Genomic DNA, 14,770 nt, shown 5'->3' on the forward strand with positions numbered 1-14,770 from the left:
GAAGGTGAAGTCTGGAGGGTGAATCAGAAGAAGCAAAGGAAGGAGAAGGAGAAGGTGAAGTCTGGAGGGTGAATCAGAAGAAGCAGAATAAGGAGAAGGAGAAGGTGAAGTCTGGAGGGTGAATCAGAAGAAGCAGAATAAGGAGAAGGAGAAGGTGAAGTCTGGAGGGTGAATCAGAAGAAGCAGAAGAAGGAGAAGGAGAAGGTGAAGTCTGGAGGGTGAATCAGAAGAAGTAGAAGAAGGAGAAGGAGAAGGTGAAGTCTGGAGCGTGAAGCAGAAGAAGTAGAAGAAGGAGAAGGAGAAGGTGAAGTCAGGAGGGTGAATCAGAAGAAGTAGAAGAAGGAGAAGGAGAAGGTGAAGTCAGGAGGGTGAATCAGAAGAAGCAGAAGAAGGAGAAGGAGAAGGTGAAGTCTGGAGGGTGAATCAGAAGAATCAGAAGAAGGAGAATGAGAAGGTGAAGTCTGGAGGGTGAATCAGAAGAAGCAGAAGAAAGAGAAGGAGAAGGTGAAGTCTGGAGGGTGAATCAGAAGAAGTAGAAGAAGGAGAAGGAGAAGGTGAAGTCTGGAGGGTGAATCAGAAGAAGCAGAAGAAGGAGAAGGAGAAGGTGAAGTCTGGAGGGTTAATCAGAAGAAGCAGAAGAAGGAGAAGGAGAAGATGAAGTCTGGAGGGTGAATCAGAAGAAGTAGAAGAAGGAGAAGGAGAAGGTGAAGTCTGGAGGGTGAATCAGAAGTAGTAGAAGAAGGAGAAGGAGAAGGTGAAGTCTGGAGGGTGAATCAGAAGAAACAGAAGAAGGAGAAGGAGAAGGTGAAGTCTGGAGGGTGAATCAGAAGAAGTAGAAGAAGGAGAAGGAGAAGGTGTAGTCTGGAGGGTGAATCAGAAGAAGTAGACGAAGGAGAAGGAGAAGGTGAAGTCTGGAGGGTGAATCAGAAGAAGCAGAAGAAGGAGATGGAGAAGGTGAAGTCTGGAGGGTGAATCAGAAGAAGTAGAAGAAGGAGAAGGAGAAGGTGAAGTCTGGAGGGTGAATCAGAAGAAGCAGAAGAAGGAGAAGGAGAAGGTGAAGTCTGGAGGGTGAATCAGAAGAAGCAGAAGAAGGAGAAGGAGAAGGTGAAGTCTGGAGGGTGATTCAGAAGAAGCAGAATAAGGAGAAGGAGAAGGTGATGTCTGGAGGGTGAATCAGAAGAAGCAGAAGAATGAGAAGGAGAAGGTGAAGTCTGGAGGGTGAATCAGAAGAAGTAGAAGAAGGAGAAGGAGAAGGTGAAGTCTGGAGGGTGAATCAGAAGAAGTAGAAGAAGGAGAAGGAGAAGGTGAAGTCTGGAGGGTGAATCAGAAGAAGTAGAAGAAGGAGAAGGAGAAGGTGAAGTCTGGAGGGTGAAGCAGAAGAAGTAGAAGAAGGAGAAGGAGAAGGTGAAGTCTGGAGGGTGAATCAGAAGAATCAGAAGAACGAGAAGGAGAAGGTGAAGTCTGGAGGGTGAATCAGAAGAAGCAGAAGAAAGAGAAGGAGAAGGTGAAGTCTGGAGGGTGAATCAGAAGAATCAGAAGAAGGAGAAGGAGAAGGTGAAGTCTGGAGGGTGAATCAGAAGAAGCAGAAGAAGGAGAAGGAGAAGGTGAAGTCTGGAGGGTGAATCAGAAGAAGTAGACGAAGGAGAAGGAGAAGGTGAAGTCTGGAGGGTGAATCAGAAGAAGCAGAAGACGGAGATGGAGAAGGTGAAGTCTGGAGGGTGAATCAGAAGAAGTAGAAGAAGGAGAAGGTGAAGGTGAAGTCTGGAGGGTGAATCAGAAGAAGCAGAAGAAGGAGAAGGAGAAGGTGAAGTCTGGAGGGTGAATCAGAAGAAGCAGAAGAAGGAGAAGGAGAAGGTGAAGTCTGGAGGGTGATTCAGAAGAAGCAGAATAAGGAGAAGGAGAAGGTGAAGTCTGGAGGGTGAATCAGAAGAAGCAGAAGAAGGAGAAGGAGAAGGTGAAGTCTGGAGGGTGAATCAGAAGAAGTAGAAGAAGCAGAAGGAGAAGGTGAAGTCTGGAGGGTGAATCAGAAGAAGTAGAAGAAGGAGAAGGAGAAGGTGAAGTCTGGAGGGTGAATCAGAAGAGGTAGAAGAAGGAGAAGGAGAAGGTGAAGTCTGGAGGGTGAATCAGAAGAAGTAGAAGAAGGAGAAGGAGAAGCTGAAGTCTGGAGGGTGAATCAGACGAAGCAGAAGAAGGAGAAGGAGAAGGTGAAGTCTGGAGGGTGAATCAAAAGAAGTAGAAGAAGGAGAAGGAGAAGGTGAAGTCTGGAGGGTGAAGCAGAAGAAGTAGAAGAAGGAGAAGGAGAAGGTGAAGTCAGGAGGGTGAATCAGAAGAAGTAGAAGAAGGAGAAGGAGAAGGTGAAGTCAGGAGGGTGAATCAGAAGAAGCAGAAGAAGGAGATAGAGAAGGTGAAGTCTGGAGGGTGAATCAGAAGAAGCAGAAGAAAGAGAAGGAGAAGGTGAAGTCTGGAGGGTGAAGCAGAAGAAACAGAAGAAGGAGAAGGAGAAGGTGAAGACTGGAGGGTGAATCAGAAGAAGTAGAAGAAGGAGAAGGAGAAGGTGAAGTCTGGAGGGTGAATCAGAAGAAGTAGAAGAAGGAGAAGGAGAAGGTGAGGTCTGGAGGGTGAATCAGAAGAAGCAGAAGAAGGAGAAGGAGAAGGTGAAGTCTGGAGGGTGAATCAGAAGAAGCAGAAGAAGGAGAAGGAGAAGGTGAAGTCTGGAGGGTGAATCAGAAGAAGCAGAAGAAGGAGAAGGAGAAGGTGAAGTCTGGAGGGTGAATCAGAAGAAGCAGAAGAAGGAGAAGGAGAAGATGAAGTCTGGAGGGTGAATCAGAAGAAGCAGAAGAAGGAGAAGGAGAAGATGAAGTCTGGAGGGTGAATCAGAAGAAGTAGAAGAAGGAGAAGGAGAAGGTGAGGTCTGGAGGGTCAATCAGAAGAAGCAGAAGAAGGAGAAGGAGAAGGTGAAGTCTGGAGGGTGAATCAGAAGAAGCAGAAGAAGGAGAAGGAGAAGGTGAAGTCAGGAGGGTGAATCAGAAGAAGCAGAGGAAGGAGAAGGAGAAGGTGAAGTTAGGAGGGTGAATCAGAAGAAGCAGAAGAAGGAGAAGGAGCAGGTGAAGTCAGGGGGGTGTAGGAGAAGAAGTAGAAGAAGGAGAAGGAGAAGGTGAAGTCAGGACGGTGAAGCAGAAGAAGCAGAAGAAGGAGAAGGAGAAGGTGAAGTCTGGAGGGTGAATCAGAAGAATCAGAAGAAGGAGAAGGAGAAGGTGAAGTCTGGAGGGTGAATCAGAAGAAGCAGAAGAAAGAGAAGGAGAAGGTGAAGTCTGGAGGGTGAAGCAGAAGAAACAGAAGAAGGAGAAGGAGAAGGTGAAGACTGGAGGGTGAATCAGAAGAAGTAGAAGAAGGAGAAGGAGAAGATGAAGTCTGGAGGGTGAATCAGAAGAAACAGAAGAAGGAGAAGGAGAAGGTGAAGTCTGGAGGGTGAATCAGAAGAAGTAGAAGAAGGAGAAGGAGAAGGTGTAGTCTGGAGGGTGAATCAGAAGAAGTAGACGAAGGAGAAGGAGAAGGTGAAGTCTGGAGGGTGAATCAGAAGAAGCAGAAGAAGGAGAAGGAGAAGGTGAAGTCTGGAGGGTGAATCAGAAGAAGTAGAAGAAAGAGAAGGAGAAGGTGAAGACTGGAGGGTGAAGCAGAAGAAACAGAAGAAGGAGAAGGAGAAGGTGAAGACTGGAGGGTGAATCAGAAGAAGTAGAAGAAGGAGAAGGAGAAGGTGAAGTCTGGAGGGTGAATCAGAAGAAGTAGAAGAAGGAGAAGGAGAAGTTGAAGTCCGGAGGGTGAATCAGAAGAAGCAGAAGAAGGAGAAGGAGAAGGTGAAGTCTGGAGGGTGAATCAGAAGAAGAAGAAAAAGGAGAAGGAGAAGATGAAGTCTGGAGGGTGAATCAGAAGAAGTAGAAGAAGGAGAAGTAGAAGGTGAAGTCTGGAGGGTGAATCAGAAGAAGTAGAAGAAGGAGAAGGAGAAGATGAAGTCTGGAGGGTGAATCAGAAGAAACAGAAGAAGGAGAAGGAGAAGGTGAAGTCTGGAGGGTGAATCAGAAGAAGTAGAAGAAGGAGAAGGAGAAGGTGTAGTCTGGAGGGTGAATCAGAAGAAGTAGACGAAGGAGAAGGAGAAGGTGAAGTCTGGAGGGTGAATCAGAAGAAGCAGAAGAAGGAGAAGGAGAAGGTGAAGTCTGGAGGGTGAATCAGAAGAAGTAGAAGAAGGAGAAGGAGAAGGTGAAGTCTGGAGGGTGAATCAGAAGAAGCAGAAGAAGGAGAAGGAGAAGGTGAAGTCTGGAGGGTGAATCAGAAGAAGCAGAAGAAGGAGAAGGAGAAGGTGAAGTCTGGAGGGTGAATCAGAAGAAGCAGAATAAGGAGAAGGAGAAGGTGAAGTCTGGAGGGTGAATCAGAAGAAGCATAAGAAGGAGAAGGAGAAGGTGAAGTCTGGAGGGTGAATCAGAAGAAGTAGAAGAAGGAGAAGGAGAACATGAAGTCTGGAGGGTGAATCAGAAGAAGTAGAAGAAGGAGAAGGAGAAGGTGAAGTCTGGAGGGTGAATCAGAAGAAGTAGAAGAAGGAGAAGGAGAAGGTGAAGTCTGGAGGGTGAATCAGAAGAAGTAGAAGAAGGAGAAGGAGAAGGTGTAGCCTGGAGGGTGAATCAGAAGAAGTAGACGAAGGAGAAGGAGAAGGTGAAGTCTGGAGGGTGAATCAGAAGAAGCAGAAGAAGGAGAAGGAGAAGGTGAAGTCTGGAGGGTGAATCAGAAGAAGTAGAAGAAGGAGAAGGAGAAGTTGAAGTCTGGAGGGTGAATCAGAAGAAGCAGAATAAGGAGAAGGAGAAGGTGAAGTCTGGAGGGTGAATCAGAAGAAGCAGAAGAAGGAGAAGGAGAAGGTGAAGTCTGGAGGGTGAATCAGAAGAAGTAGAAGAAGGAGAAGGAGAAGATGAAGTCTGGAGGGTGAATCAGAAGAAGTAGAAGAAGGAGAAGGAGAAGATGAAGTCTGGAGGGTGAATCAGAAGAAACAGAAGAAGGAGAAGGAGAAGGTGAAGTCTGGAGGGTGAATCAGAAGAAGCAGAAGAAGGAGAAGTAGAAGGTGAAGTCTGGAGGGTGAATCAGAAGAAGTAGAAGAAGGAGAAGGAGAAGTTGAAGTCTGGAGGGTGAAGCAGAAGAAGTAGAAGATGGAGAAGGAGAAGGTGAAGTCAGGAGGGTGAATCAGAAGAAGTAGAAGAAGGAGAAGGAGAAGGTGAAGTCAGGAGGGTGAATCAGAAGAAGCAGAAGATGGAGAAGGAGAAGGTGAAGTCTGGAGGGTGAATCAGAAGAAGCAGAAGAAGGAGAAGGAGAAGGTGAAGTCTGGAGGGTAAATCAGAAGAAGTCGAAGAAGGAGAAGGAGAAGGTGAAGTCTGGAGGGTGAATCAGAAGAAGCAGAAGAAGGAGAAGGAGAAGGTGAAGTCTGGAGGGTGAATCAGAAGAAGCAGAAGAAGGAGAAGTAGAAGGTGAAGTCTGGAGGGTGAATCAGAAGAAGTAGAAGAAGGAGAAGGAGAAGTTGAAGTCTGGAGGGTGAAGCAGAAGAAGTAGAAGATGGAGAAGGAGAAGGTGAAGTCAGGAGGGTGAATCAGAAGAAGTAGAAGAAGGAGAAGGAGAAGGTGAAGTCAGGAGGGTGAATCAGAAGAAGCAGAAGATGGAGAAGGAGAAGGTGAAGTCTGGAGGGTGAATCAGAAGAATCAGAAGAAGGAGAAGGAGAAGGTGAAGTCTGGAGGGTGAATCAGAAGAAGCAAAGGAAGGAGAAGGAGAAGGTGAAGTCTGGAGGGTGAATCAGAAGAAGCAGAATAAGGAGAAGGAGAAGGTGAAGTCTGGAGGGTGAATCAGAAGAAGCAGAATAAGGAGAAGGAGAAGGTGAAGTCTGGAGGGTGAATCAGAAGAAGCAGAAGAAGGAGAAGGAGAAGGTGAAGTCTGGAGGGTGAATCAGAAGAAGTAGAAGAAGGAGAAGGAGAAGGTGAAGTCTGGAGGGTGAATCAGAAGAAGTAGAAGAAGGAGAAGGAGAAGATGAAGTCTGGAGGGTGAAGCAGAAGAAGTAGAAGAAGGAGAAGGAGAAGGTGAAGTCAGGAGGGTGAATCAGAAGAAGTAGAAGAAGGAGAAGGAGAAGGTGAAGTCAGGAGGGTGAATCAGAAGAAGCAGAAGAAGGAGAAGGAGAAGGTGAAGTCTGGAGGGTGAATCAGCAGAATCAGAAGAAGGAGAAGGAGAAGGTGAAGTCTGGAGGGTGAATCAGAAGAAGCAGAAGAAAGAGAAGGAGAAGGTGAAGTCTGGAGGGTGAAGCAGAAGAAACAGAAGAAGGAGAAGGAGAAGGTGAAGACTGGAGGGTGAATCAGAAGAAGTAGAAGAAGGAGAAGGAGAAGGTGAAGTCTGGAGGGTGAATCAGAAGAAGTAGAAGAAGGAGAAGGAGAAGGTGAAGTCTGGAGGGTGAATCAGAAGAAGTAGAAGAAGGAGAAGGAGAAGATGAAGTCTGGAGGGTGAATCAGAAGAAACAGAAGAAGGAGAAGGAGAAGGTGAAGTCTGGAGGGTGAATCAGAAGAAGTAGAAGAAGGAGAAGGAGAAGGTGTAGCCTGGAGGGTGAATCAGAAAAAGTTGACGAAGGAGAAGGAGAAGGTGAAGTCTGGAGGGTGAATCAGAAGAAGCAGAAGAAGGAGAAGGAGAAGGTGAAGTCTGGAGGGTGAATCAGAAGAAGTAGAAGAAGGAGAAGGAGAAGGTGAAGTCTGGAGGGTGAATCAGAAGAAGCAGAAGAAGGAGAAGGAGAAGGTGAAGTCTGGAGGGTGAATCAGAAGAAGCAGAAGAAGGAGAAGGAGAAGGTGAAGTCTGGAGGGTGAATCAGAAGAAGCAGAATAAGGAGAAGGAGAAGGTGAAGTCTGGAGGGTGAATCAGAAGAAGCAGAAGAAGGAGAAGGAGAAGGTGAAGTCTGGAGGGTGAATCAGAAGAAGTAGAAGAAGGAGATGGAGAAGATGAAGTCTGGAGGGTGAATCAGAAGAAGTAGAAGAAGGAGAAGGAGAAGGTGAAGTCTGGAGGGTGAATCAGAAGAAGTAGAAGAAGGAGAAGGAGAAGATGAAGTCTGGAGGGTGAATCAGAAGAAACAGAAGAAGGAGAAGGAGAAGGTGAAGTCTGGAGGGTGAATCAGAAGAAGTAGAAGAAGGAGAAGGAGAAGGTGTAGTCTGGAGGGTGAATCAGAAGAAGTAGACGAAGGAGAAGGAGAAGGTGTAGTCTGGAGGGTGAATCAGAAGAAGTAGACGAAGGAGAAGGAGAAGGTGAAGTCTGGAGGGTGAATCAGAAGAAGCAGAAGAAGGAGAAGGAGAAGGTGAAGTCTGGAGGGTGAATCAGAAGAAGTAGAAGAAAGAGAAGGAGAAGGTGAAGACTGGAGGGTGAAGCAGAAGAAACAGAAGAAGGAGAAGGAGAAGGTGAAGACTGGAGGGTGAATCAGAAGAAGTAGAAGAAGGAGAAGGAGAAGGTGAAGTCTGGAGGGTGAATCAGAAGAAGTAGAAGAAGGAGAAGGAGAAGTTGAAGTCCGGAGGGTGAATCAGAAGAAGCAGAAGAAGGAGAAGGAGAAGGTGAAGTCTGGAGGGTGAATCAGAAGAAGAAGAAAAAGGAGAAGGAGAAGATGAAGTCTGGAGGGTGAATCAGAAGAAGTAGAAGAAGGAGAAGTAGAAGGTGAAGTCTGGAGGGTGAATCAGAAGAAGTAGAAGAAGGAGAAGGAGAAGATGAAGTCTGGAGGGTGAATCAGAAGAAACAGAAGAAGGAGAAGGAGAAGGTGAAGTCTGGAGGGTGAATCAGAAGAAGTAGAAGAAGGAGAAGGAGAAGGTGTAGTCTGGAGGGTGAATCAGAAGAAGTAGACGAAGGAGAAGGAGAAGGTGAAGTCTGGAGGGTGAATCAGAAGAAGCAGAAGAAGGAGAAGGAGAAGGTGAAGTCTGGAGGGTGAATCAGAAGAAGTAGAAGAAGGAGAAGGAGAAGGTGAAGTCTGGAGGGTGAATCAGAAGAAGCAGAAGAAGGAGAAGGAGAAGGTGAAGTCTGGAGGGTGAATCAGAAGAAGCAGAAGAAGGAGAAGGAGAAGGTGAAGTCTGGAGGGTGAATCAGAAGAAGCAGAATAAGGAGAAGGAGAAGGTGAAGTCTGGAGGGTGAATCAGAAGAAGCATAAGAAGGAGAAGGAGAAGGTGAAGTCTGGAGGGTGAATCAGAAGAAGTAGAAGAAGGAGAAGGAGAAGATGAAGTCTGGAGGGTGAATCAGAAGAAGTAGAAGAAGGAGAAGGAGAAGGTGAAGTCTGGAGGGTGAATCAGAAGAAGTAGAAGAAGGAGAAGGAGAAGGTGAAGTCTGGAGGGTGAATCAGAAGAAGTAGAAGAAGGAGAAGGAGAAGGTGTAGCCTGGAGGGTGAATCAGAAGAAGTAGACGAAGGAGAAGGAGAAGGTGAAGTCTGGAGGGTGAATCAGAAGAAGCAGAAGAAGGAGAAGGAGAAGGTGAAGTCTGGAGGGTGAATCAGAAGAAGTAGAAGAAGGAGAAGGAGAAGTTGAAGTCTGGAGGGTGAATCAGAAGAAGCAGAATAAGGAGAAGGAGAAGGTGAAGTCTGGAGGGTGAATCAGAAGAAGCAGAAGAAGGAGAAGGAGAAGGTGAAGTCTGGAGGGTGAATCAGAAGAAGTAGAAGAAGGAGAAGGAGAAGATGAAGTCTGGAGGGTGAATCAGAAGAAGTAGAAGAAGGAGAAGGAGAAGATGAAGTCTGGAGGGTGAATCAGAAGAAACAGAAGAAGGAGAAGGAGAAGGTGAAGTCTGGAGGGTGAATCAGAAGAAGCAGAAGAAGGAGAAGTAGAAGGTGAAGTCTGGAGGGTGAATCAGAAGAAGTAGAAGAAGGAGAAGGAGAAGTTGAAGTCTGGAGGGTGAAGCAGAAGAAGTAGAAGATGGAGAAGGAGAAGGTGAAGTCAGGAGGGTGAATCAGAAGAAGTAGAAGAAGGAGAAGGAGAAGGTGAAGTCAGGAGGGTGAATCAGAAGAAGCAGAAGATGGAGAAGGAGAAGGTGAAGTCTGGAGGGTGAATCAGAAGAAGCAGAAGAAGGAGAAGGAGAAGGTGAAGTCTGGAGGGTAAATCAGAAGAAGTCGAAGAAGGAGAAGGAGAAGGTGAAGTCTGGAGGGTGAATCAGAAGAAGCAGAAGAAGGAGAAGGAGAAGGTGAAGTCTGGAGGGTGAATCAGAAGAAGCAGAAGAAGGAGAAGTAGAAGATGAAGTCTGGAGGGTGAATCAGAAGAAGTAGAAGAAGGAGAAGGAGAAGTTGAAGTCTGGAGGGTGAAGCAGAAGAAGTAGAAGATGGAGAAGGAGAAGGTGAAGTCAGGAGGGTGAATCAGAAGAAGTAGAAGAAGGAGAAGGAGAAGGTGAAGTCAGGAGGGTGAATCAGAAGAAGCAGAAGATGGAGAAGGAGAAGGTGAAGTCTGGAGGGTGAATCAGAAGAATCAGAAGAAGGAGAAGGAGAAGGTGAAGTCTGGAGGGTGAATCAGAAGAAGCAAAGGAAGGAGAAGGAGAAGGTGAAGTCTGGAGGGTGAATCAGAAGAAGCAGAATAAGGAGAAGGAGAAGGTGAAGTCTGGAGGGTGAATCAGAAGAAGCAGAATAAGGAGAAGGAGAAGGTGAAGTCTGGAGGGTGAATCAGAAGAAGCAGAAGAAGGAGAAGGAGAAGGTGAAGTCTGGAGGGTGAATCAGAAGAAGTAGAAGAAGGAGAAGGAGAAGGTGAAGTCTGGAGGGTGAATCAGAAGAAGTAGAAGAAGGAGAAGGAGAAGATGAAGTCTGGAGGGTGAAGCAGAAGAAGTAGAAGAAGGAGAAGGAGAAGGTGAAGTCAGGAGGGTGAATCAGAAGAAGTAGAAGAAGGAGAAGGAGAAGGTGAAGTCAGGAGGGTGAATCAGAAGAAGCAGAAGAAGGAGAAGGAGAAGGTGAAGTCTGGAGGGTGAATCAGCAGAATCAGAAGAAGGAGAAGGAGAAGGTGAAGTCTGGAGGGTGAATCAGAAGAAGCAGAAGAAAGAGAAGGAGAAGGTGAAGTCTGGAGGGTGAAGCAGAAGAAACAGAAGAAGGAGAAGGAGAAGGTGAAGACTGGAGGGTGAATCAGAAGAAGTAGAAGAAGGAGAAGGAGAAGGTGAAGTCTGGAGGGTGAATCAGAAGAAGTAGAAGAAGGAGAAGGAGAAGGTGAAGTCTGGAGGGTGAATCAGAAGAAGTAGAAGAAGGAGAAGGAGAAGATGAAGTCTGGAGGGTGAATCAGAAGAAACAGAAGAAGGAGAAGGAGAAGGTGAAGTCTGGAGGGTGAATCAGAAGAAGTAGAAGAAGGAGAAGGAGAAGGTGTAGCCTGGAGGGTGAATCAGAAAAAGTTGACGAAGGAGAAGGAGAAGGTGAAGTCTGGAGGGTGAATCAGAAGAAGCAGAAGAAGGAGAAGGAGAAGGTGAAGTCTGGAGGGTGAATCAGAAGAAGTAGAAGAAGGAGAAGGAGAAGGTGAAGTCTGGAGGGTGAATCAGAAGAAGCAGAAGAAGGAGAAGGAGAAGGTGAAGTCTGGAGGGTGAATCAGAAGAAGCAGAAGAAGGAGAAGGAGAAGGTGAAGTCTGGAGGGTGAATCAGAAGAAGCAGAATAAGGAGAAGGAGAAGGTGAAGTCTGGAGGGTGAATCAGAAGAAGCAGAAGAAGGAGAAGGAGAAGGTGAAGTCTGGAGGGTGAATCAGAAGAAGTAGAAGAAGGAGATGGAGAAGATGAAGTCTGGAGGGTGAATCAGAAGAAGTAGAAGAAGGAGAAGGAGAAGGTGAAGTCTGGAGGGTGAATCAGAAGAAGTAGAAGAAGGAGAAGGAGAAGATGAAGTCTGGAGGGTGAATCAGAAGAAACAGAAGAAGGAGAAGGAGAAGGTGAAGTCTGGAGGGTGAATCAGAAGAAGTAGAAGAAGGAGAAGGAGAAGGTGTAGTCTGGAGGGTGAATCAGAAGAAGTAGACGAAGGAGAAGGAGAAGGTGAAGTCTGGAGGGTGAATCAGAAGAAGCAGAAGAAGGAGAAGGAGAAGGTGAAGTCTGGAGGGTGAATCAGAAGAAGTAGAAGAAGGAGAAGGAGAAGGTGAAGTCTGGAGGGTGAATCAGAAGAAGCAGAATAAGGAGAAGGAGAAGGTGAAGTCTGGAGGGTGAATCACAAGAAGCAGAAGAAGGAGAAGGAGAAGGTGAAGTCTGGAGGGTGAATCAGAAGAAGTAGAAGAAGGAGAAGGAGAAGATGAAGTCTGGAGGGTGAATCAGAAGAAGTAGAAGAAGGAGAAGGAGAAGGTGAAGTCTGGAGGGTGAATCAGAAGAAGTAGAAGAAGGAGAAGGAGAAGATGAAGTCTGGAGGGTGAATCAGAAGAAACAGAAGGAGAAGGAGAAGGTGAAGTCTGGAGGGTGAATCAGAAGAAGTAGAAGAAGGAGAAGGAGAAGGTGTAGTCTGGAGGGTGAATCAGAAGAAGTAGAAGAAGGAGAAGGAGAAGGTGAAGTCTGGAGGGTGAATCAGAAGAAGTAGAAGAAGGAGAAGGAGAAGGTGAAGTCTGGAGGGTGAATCAGAAGAAGCAGAAGAAGGAGAAGGAGAAGGTGAAGTCTGGAGGGTGAATCAGAAGAAGCAGAAGAAGGAGAAGGAGAAGGTGAAGTCTGGAGGGTGAATCAGAAGAAGTAGAAGAAGGAGAAGGAGAAGGTGAAGTCAGGAGGGTGAATCAGAAGAAGCAGAAGATGGAGAAGGAGAAGGTGAAGTCTGGAGGGTGAATCAGAAGAATCAGAAGATGGAGAAGGAGAAGGTGAAGTCAGGAGGGTGAATCAGAAGAAGTAGAAGAAGGAGAAGGAGAAGGTGAAGTCAGGAGGGTGAATCAGAAGAATCAGAAGAAGGAGAAGGAGAAGGTGAAGTCTGGAGGGTGAATCAGAAGAAGCAAAGGAAGGAGAAGGAGAAGGTGAAGTCTGGAGGGTGAATCAGAAGAAGCAGAATAAGGAGAAGGAGAAGGTGAAGTCTGGAGGGTGAATCAGAAGAAGCAGAATAAGGAGAAGGAGAAGGTGAAGTCTGGAGGGTGAATCAGAAGAAGCAGAAGAAGGAGAAGGAGAAGGTGAAGTCTGGAGGGTGAATCAGAAGAAGTAGAAGAAGGAGAAGGAGAAGGTGAAGTCTGGAGGGTGAAGCAGAAGAAGTAGAAGAAGGAGAAGGAGAAGGTGAAGTCAGGAGGGTGAATCAGAAGAAGTAGAAGAAGGAGAAGGAGAAGGTGAAGTCAGGAGGGTGAATCAGAAGAAGCAGAAGAAGGAGAAGGAGAAGGTGAAGTCTGGAGGGTGAATCAGCAGAATCAGAAGAAGAAGAAGGAGAAGGTGAAGTCTGGAGGGTGAATCAGAAGAAGCAGAAGAAAGAGAAGGAGAAGGTGAAGTCTGGAGGGTGAAGCAGAAGAAACAGAAGAAGGAGAAGGAGAAGGTGAAGACTGGAGGGTGAATCAGAAGAAGTAGAAGAAGGAGAAGGTGAAGTCTGGAGGGTGAATCAGAAGAAGTAGAAGAAGGAGAAGGAGAAGGTGAAGTCTGGAGGGTGAATCAGAAGAAGTAGAAGAAGGAGAAGGAGAAGATGAAGTCTGGAGGGTGAATCAGAAGAAACAGAAGAAGGAGAAGGAGAAGGTGAAGTCTGGAGGGTGAATCAGAAGAAGTAGAAGAAGGAGAAGGAGAAGGTGAAGTCTGGAGGGTGAATCAGAAGAAGCAGAAGAAGGAGAAGGAGAAGGTGAAGTCTGGAGGGTGAATCAGAAGAAGCAGAAGAAGGAGAAGGAGTAGGTGAAGTCTGGAGGGTGAATCAGAAGAAGCAGAACAAGGAGAAGGAGAAGGTGAAGTCTGGAGGGTGAATCAGAAGAAGCAGAAGAAGGAGAAGGAGAAGGTGAAGTCTGGAGGGTGAATCAGAAGAAGTAGAAGAAGGAGATGGAGAAGATGAAGTCTGGAGGGTGAATCAGAAGAAGTAGAAGAAGGAGAAGGAGAAGGTGAAGTCTGGAGGGTGAATCAGAAGAAGTAGAAGAAGGAGAAGGAGAAGATGAAGTCTGGAGGGTGAATCAGAAGAAACAGAAGAAGGAGAAGGAGAAGGTGAAGTCTGGAGGGTGAATCAGAAGAAGTAGAAGAAGGAGAAGGAGAAGGTGTAGTCTGGAGGGTGAATCAGAAGAAGTAGACGAAGGAGAAGGAGAAGGTGAAGTCTGGAGGGTGAATCAGAAGAAGCAGAAGAAGGAGAAGGAGAAGGTGAAGTCTGGAGGGTGAATCAGAAGAAGTAGAAGAAGGAGAAGGAGAAGGTGAAGTCTGGAGGGTGAATCAGAAGAAGCAGAATAAGGAGAAGGAGAAGGTGAAGTCTGGAGGGTGAATCAGAAGAAGCAGAAGAAGGAGAAGGAGAAGGTGAAGTCTGGAGGGTGAATCAGAAGAAGTAGAAGAAGGAGAAGGAGAAGATGAAGTCTGGAGGGTGAATCAGAAGAAGTAGAAGAAGGAGAAGGAGAAGGTGAAGTCTGGAGGGTGAATCAGAAGAAGTAGAAGAAGGAGAAGGAGAAGATGAAGTCTGGAGGGTGAATCAGAAGAAACAGAAGAAGGAGAAGGAGAAGGTGAAGTCTGGAGGGTGAATCAGAAGAAGCAGAAGAAGGAGAAGGAGAAGGTGTAGTTAGGAGGGTGAATCAGAAGAAGCAGAAGAAGGAGAAGGAGCAGGTGAAGTCAGGGGGGTGAAGCAGAAGAAGTAGAAGAAGGAGAAGGAGAAGGTGAAGTCAGGACGGTGAAGCAGAAGAAGCAGAAGAAGGAGAAGGAGAAGGTGAAGTCTGGAGGGCGCAGCAGAAGAAGCAGAAGAAGGAGAAGGAGAAGCTGAAGTCTGGAGGGTGAAGCAGAAGAAGCAGAAGAAGGAGAAGGAGAAGGTGAAGTCTGGAGGGTGAATCAGAAGAAGTAGAAGAAGGAGAAGGAGAAGGTGAAGTCAGGAGAGTGAAGCAGAAGAAGCAGAAGATGGAGAAGGAGAAGGTGAAGTCTGGAGGGCGAAGCAGAAGAAGCAGAAGAAGGAGAAGGAGAAGGTGAAGTCTGGAGGGTGAAGCAGAAGAAGCAGAAGAAGGAGAAGGAGAAGGAGAAGTCTGGAGGGTGAATCAGAAGAAGTAGAAGAAGGAGAAGGAGAAGGTGAAGTCAGGAGGGTGAAGCAGAAGAAGCAGAAGAAGGAGAAGGAGAAGGTGAAGTCTGGAGGGTGAAGCAGAAGAAGCAGAAGAAGGAGCAGGAGAAGGTGAAGTCTGGAGGGTGAAGCAGAAGAAGCAGAAGAAGGAGAAGGAGAAGGTGAAGTCAGGATGGTGAATCAGAAGAAGTAGAAGAAGGAGAAGGAGAAGGTGAAGTCTGGAGGATGAATCAGAAGAAGCAGAAGAAGGAGAAGGAGAAGGTGAAGTCTGGGGGTGAATCAGAAGAAGCAGAAGAAGGAGAAGGAGAAGATGAAGTCTGGAGGTTGAATCAGAAGAAGTAGAAGAAGGAGAAGGAGAAGGTGAGGTCTGGAGGGTCAATCAGAAGAAGCAGAAGAAGGAGAAGGAGAAGGTGAAGTCTGGAGGGTGAATCAGAAGAAGCAGAAGAAGGACAAGGAGAAGGTGAAGTCTGGAGGGTGAATTAGAAGAAGCAGAAGAAGGAGAAGGAGAAGGTGAAGTCAGGAGGGTGAATCAGAAGAAGCAGAAGAAGGAGAAGAAGAAGGTAAAGTTAGGAGGGTGAATCAGAAGAAGCAGAAGAAGGAGAAGGAGCAGGTGAAGTCAGGGGGGTGAAGCAGAAG

Source organism: Somniosus microcephalus, unplaced genomic scaffold, assembly GCF_052327205.1.
Source record: "Somniosus microcephalus isolate GS21.2 unplaced genomic scaffold, FLI_Smic_1.0 scaffold8, whole genome shotgun sequence".
NCBI lineage: Eukaryota > Metazoa > Chordata > Chondrichthyes > Squaliformes > Somniosidae > Somniosus > Somniosus microcephalus.